Source organism: Nestor notabilis, unplaced genomic scaffold, assembly GCF_000696875.1.
Source record: "Nestor notabilis isolate BGI_N333 unplaced genomic scaffold, ASM69687v1 scaffold8887, whole genome shotgun sequence".
In the NCBI taxonomy this organism is placed as follows: Eukaryota; Metazoa; Chordata; class Aves; order Psittaciformes; family Psittacidae; genus Nestor; species Nestor notabilis.
The window spans coordinates 51,634-57,625 of NW_009936877.1; the positions used below are offsets into that span (position 1 = coordinate 51,634).

Genomic DNA, 5,992 nt, shown 5'->3' on the forward strand with positions numbered 1-5,992 from the left:
CATCCAGCAGCAGTTGTGTGTTAAGCAACTCAGTGAGGTTAACACCCACACTTCAGACTAGGGCTGGGTGGAAGGTGCGAACAGGATTGGTTTGCCATGATTTCTATTCTTTGTTCTAGCTCCAGGGAAAGGAAGTGAGGATCAGTGTTTGAAAAGACAGGCACTAATTCCCAGAGAAGTATAGTATCCTCTCCACCATGAACTATATGGGCCCTGGGAAAGAGGGAGAACTGAAACGCATGTAAGGATCCATGTGATTTTTTTTGGTCTTAGTGGCTACTGCTTTAGTGAGGATGGAAGATCTAGACAAGGCAAAGAAAATATTTACTTAAACACTCTAAAAGCATTGGTATTTGAAGTCTGTGTGAATCTCCTCAGTCACATCAGAGAGTTGTGGTTACAAACTTATCATAACAAGGGTGCTGTGTGTGAGGGCAGGGAAGTAATGAAACATGGCTGATAATGCCTGTTCAGGCATGCATGAAGATTGTAATGTGCTATCTTCCTGCAGTATCATTGCTCTGTGTTACTCTCTGCCGTGAAGGGCAGTGAAGCAGGCTCAGGTTATGTAGATTTTTGTCATGTTTGTCTGTAAGCTAAGACCAGGGCTTTGCTTTACTGCACTGCTGATGTTCTGATTGGACTTGTTGCTGGACTAATGTTCCTGACCAGTGTGTATGTCAATCCTGAGTGCCAGTTGTATCAGTTGCAGGTAGCCAGTTTTCTGACAGGAGGCTAGTCACAAATGTTTTAGCCCCCGAAAATTATTCACAGCCAAGTGATGAGCAGTCAACGCAAATGGACGGATGTGGATGCAAGCATCACTGAGCCTGTCCTGCCCCAGGAGCAGGATCCTTTGAGAAAAGAGAGCCTTTTCCTCTCCTTCCATACACACACTGCCTACCAGCAGCTGCATTAAACAAATCACGTCTTTAAGGTTCTTTTGTGTTATTTGTCTTCCATCCATCAAATTCCTTCTCTTGCCATTCTTCTGCCCCAGACTGTCTTCATTGTCGTTAGTATACACAGCTCTGCCCCAGAGCCCAGAAGCACTGCAGGAGCAGGACACATCTCTGTCTTCCCCAGCTATCTTGTTCTCAACCTTCATGACAGTCTTAAAACCCTTGCCAGATTCTTGCTTTCCTCCTTCCTCTTATTTTCCTTTTCCCAGTTGCCCTCTTCTTTTTCCGCTGATGACCTCTACTTGCAGAGCAGTTAGGATTTGCCCAACAGTGCTGTACTGCAGCACAGCCTGGGGCCTTGGGCCTATATGAACACCCTGGATCTGTGGTTTATGTGCACATGGCTTGATCTCTAAGTACCAGATGTGCTCTTCTTGTGCTTTTCCATCATAATTTTCAGTCCAAGCAAGTTCCTTGTTTTATCTGGGGAGTCTAGATTAACTTTGAAATTGTCTCTAACTGTCTTGGACAGTAGTCCAGGCTCTGTTCTCATGCTCTTTGCTAGCCTCCCACTTTTAGCAGCACTATTCCTCATTATACATTTGTTTGACTGCATGGGAGTTTCTTTTCTTTTCTTAATTGTCTAAATGAGAAGTAACATCACATAATATAACGCAGAAAACAGTTCTGAGGTCTTCTGAGTGCATGTTACAAATATGAGTGCAGATTTTATTGTTTTCCAGCAAGCTAATTTAGCATTTTGCTTATGCAGATTGGTGTATGTGATAATTCTGTGGAAGATTTGTTTTTATGCTAAGTAGTGAAGATGAACAAATGTCCTCAATTTTGAGCATTGCTTGATATTGTACTGCTGTTAATTACTGGAAATTGGTTCCAGGAAAGTGCTTACATAAGGCAGGTTAGAATGACCTGCAGGAGAGGAGGAGAAAAAGAAAGTCTGTGGGAACAGGAATAATCATCACTGTATTGTGGTTTTCCAATTTCTGTCCATCAGTGAAAAAGTATCTTCCAGGAATGGCTGATAAACTGTCATTTATCAGTTTTATAAACTACTGGTTGTCAGGACTAGTTTGTGTTAAAATGGTAGTAGGATATCGAAAGGTCTCCAGGTTCTAAGAAGGAGAAGACTTTGAGTTGTTTCTTTCCAGATTTTTTCACCCACTGTTTTTTATTTTTAAAAGGGCTAGGCTTTTTGTAAGGAAAGTTCTTTTTTTTTCCACTAGCCAAACACCACTGAAAAAACCAGTTTTATCATCAATTATATCCAAACAAGGTCATGGTTTGTGGGTTACTGTGATATTACAAATACCCCCTCTTTTTATTTAAACAACTAGTTGTATTTTTATTTTAAATGGGGGAAAATCAGAAAAGATTGATGATTTATTTTATAATCCAAGTAGATCGATGTGGTTTAGAGATGTGTACTACATTGTGCAAAATAAGCTCCTGTCTCTTTGCAGGTCTTAATACAGTTGCATGGCTACATATGTCCATTTCTTACATGGAATTTCATGTGGTAATTTGGTCTGTAATAGATTTGATTGTTAGATCCTGCATATTTTGTGCTTTCACTACCTTTTAACAGATCAGACAAACTGCCTCTAAATTCTGTTCAATATGTGTCACAGTCAGAGCTCATTTCTAGAGCTAGTTTTGTTTGGAAGTAATTTAAGCTTGCACAGAAGTGGAGAGCTAAAAACCAACAGATCTTGCTGAAACTATCAAAAAATCTTTGCTTCTGGCCAACATGCAAACATAAAAAATTTCAAGCCAAAATAAGTCTGAGGGAATTAGAGGAAAGTATGGGAATAGAGAGATGGTAATGTCAGCCACATTCCACTAGGTTTATTAAGTATTTTATCCTAATTGTGTACAGGCCTTTTCGTATGATAGCACTAGAGTTACAAGCCAGTCCTACTCCCTATTGCCAGTGAAATGTCAAAGCCAGCTATAATCTTTCACAAGCAGTCTTCCTTCTCTATGCATTTTTAATTTCTCTGAACTGCACACAGAGCTTACAGGATCTGGATGATAAACCAGAGTCAAGCACATGTGATTCCATAGACAGCTAGTTAGGTAACACTATAGGTTTTTTGTTTGTCTAAGAGATGCACGTTGACATAAAGATGGCTGCATTGTCCTGCTGTGCTATGGAGTTTTACCGCTTGTACAGGTCTTAGATATGTGCTGCCTACTGGATAAACTTTCACTACACTGAGGAGTATCTGAGGCTGACAGGCACTTCTGGAGATCATTTGGGCCAGCCTCCTGCTCAGAGTGGGATTATATAGAGCAGTTTTCCTAGGGCTGTGTCTGGTAAGGTTCTTTGTACCTACAAGGGCGGAAGCTCCAGAACCTCTCTGAGTAACCTATTCTGGTGTTTAACCACACAATAAAGAAGCTTTTTCTTATGTTTAAGTGAGTTTTCCTGTACATCAGTTTGCGTTTGTTGCCTTTTGCCCTTTCATGAAGAACCACTGAGAAAAGTTTTGTTCCATCTATTTCACAACCTTCTATCAAGGAGATATTGATTATACCCTCTGAGCCTTCTCTTCTCCAGGCTGAACAGTCCCAGATCTCTCAGCCTCTCCTTCTGTGACAAATGCTCTAATTGTTCATCATCTTTATCACCCTTTGCTGGACTCTATCCTGTATGTCCGCATCTCTTTTGAACTGGAGAGCTCAGAGTCAAACATTGGCCCAAATATATGTCACCAGGGCTGAGCAAAAGACAAAGATCACCTCCCTTAATCTGCTGGCCATGCTCCTCCTAAAGGAGCCCAGGGGGACATCGGCCACCTTTGCCACAAAGGCACATTGCTGGCTCAAAGTCAACTTGATGACTACCAGGACACCACATCTTTTAATGCCAAGCTGCTCCTCAGCCAGTTGGTGTCCAGCCTATCCTCATGCTGTGATCTATTCCTGCCCAGGTACAGGACTGGGTTTTCTGAACTTCATGAGCCAAGATTACATCATCATAAATCCATCCTCACCACTCCCAATCATCTTCTTGTCCCAAACACGTTTGGAAAATTTGCTTCATCACCTTCCCCAGGAATAGAGTGTGGCTGGCCAGTTTGTAGTTCCCCAGATTCTTCTTGCCCTTCTTGAAGATAGGAGTGATCCTTGCTTTCTTCCAGTCCTCAGGGACCTTTCCCAATTGCCATGACCTTTTAAAGACAATTAAGAGTGGCCTTGCAGTGACACAGGCAAGTTCCCACAGTTCCTCTGGGTGTAGCCTGTCAGAACTTGTACATGTCTGGTCTGTTCGAACATTCATTAACCTGATCCTTCTTCATCCAGGGTGAACCTTCTTTGCCCTGGACTTTCTCCCTAGTCATAGGAACCTGAGGTACCTGAAAGCTGGTTTTACCAGTAGAGAAAGTGACAATGGCACTGGGTACCTTGGCCTTTTCTATACTCTTCGTCGTCAGGTCTCCTGCCTCTTCAGCACTGGGATGACATTTGTCTAGTCTACATTTTATTGATTAGGTATCAGTAGAAGCATTCCTTATTTCCCTTAATGTTTTTCAGCAGATTCAACTCTAGGTGGCTTTACTTCTGCACGGTAACTTTTATTCCAGGATGAGCATGACTTGTTTGCTTTAGCTTACTTATGGTTTCTGTTGAAATGGCTGAAGAATAAGGATAAGAAAAGAATAAATAAGAATAAATAAATAATAGAATAAAGAATAAGGGGGGAAAGGGGGGAAGCATGTTGGGGTTTTATGCAAGATTAAGAATACTTAGTGGCGTGAGAGCCTGACTTTATTATGACAGGCAAGGCCCCAGGTAAAGCCAGAGTTTCTAGGAGCCAAGTTAAAATTCCCTCCAGTCTCTTTTGCCTCTTTGAACAGCTGAAAAACTACAGAAAAGCCAGCTCATGAATAAGAGTACAGAGGGATTTAAGATGCCTTATATCCCTGTGAATATGAAATGGCTGATATGAGAACTTCAGAAGCAGGTTCTCTTAATCTTATAAACACTGGCAAATTCCTTTTTTTCTCAGAGCTTTTTTTTTCTGTTGCTGCTCCTGAAAAAAACATTGTTCTGAGACTTTAAAGTATAGTGGATGTTGGCAATACACCATTAACACTAAGAAAAGAAAGATCATGGCGAAAACTTCTTCAGCTACCATTTCTTCTAATTACTAAAGGGAGTAATGAATGTGTTTATTTAACATTATATGGGTTCAAACCTCTGGGGACTGGTCGTTTGTTTTTTCCCCATCTTTACCTGCCTGCCCTCCACAAGAATTTCAGGAGAGAATTGTTATGAACAGACTGATGAAGCAATATCCAAATTAGCAATCCAGCTAAGAGTGCCAGATCTTCTTTGTTGTCCTCCCAGCAGCTGAGTCAACTGATACTCACTAAACTAAAATTAACTTTCAGATGTTTGATGTGTGATCCAAAAACATGCAGAAAAAGAACTTGGACATCCGAATAGAGGCATAATTGACCCTGTTTGGCTGCCAATGGGTGTGCAACCTATCATCTCACCCACCTGGACAAGGAAAAGAGAGAACACCTATGGTTATCCCAGAGCCTGCTGTAGTCCTCCAACTGGCTTCCTCCAACTTCTCTAGGTTTTGAGGCAGTCTTCGGGCTGTGGGAGACTAGTCACTTATGTGTCAGCCTTACGTGCCAAATGCATTGGATCCACAGGCATGTCTGACGCCTCTTCCCTTGCCCCTACATCAACCAAAAAAAAAAAGGCACGAGAAACTGGAATTGTGCTGAGTCCCTGTCCTGAATGGTGTGTTAGGAGGTGTTGTTTCCATGTCGAGCTGTTCACTGTTACTGCTTGAAATGTGCTGTTGCATCTGGCGTGTTTTGATGGGAAGATATGCAAGAGGCACAAGATTTATTAGCTCTGAAAAATAAAAGATTGGAGAAAGGACCTGTCACCAGTGTTCGTAAAAATAAACAACAGTCCTAAGCCCATGATGTCTCTGTTGTCTTGAGTGGATGTTTACACCTGTAGAACAAAACCAAATAAAAACCTCCCATGGGAATATGAAAGTTGCCCAGGTAAATGGGATAACAGTTTATCGTTGAAATTCA

At 41.6% G+C, this 5,992-nt stretch overlaps 1 protein-coding gene across 1 annotated transcript in view; it reads left to right on the forward strand.

The window, feature by feature from the left end:
• Positions 1 to 5,992, forward strand: part of LOC104408839 (metalloprotease TIKI1-like) — a 69,540-nt gene that overhangs the window by 48,242 nt on the left and 15,306 nt on the right. The gene's annotated exons all lie outside the window — the stretch shown is intronic.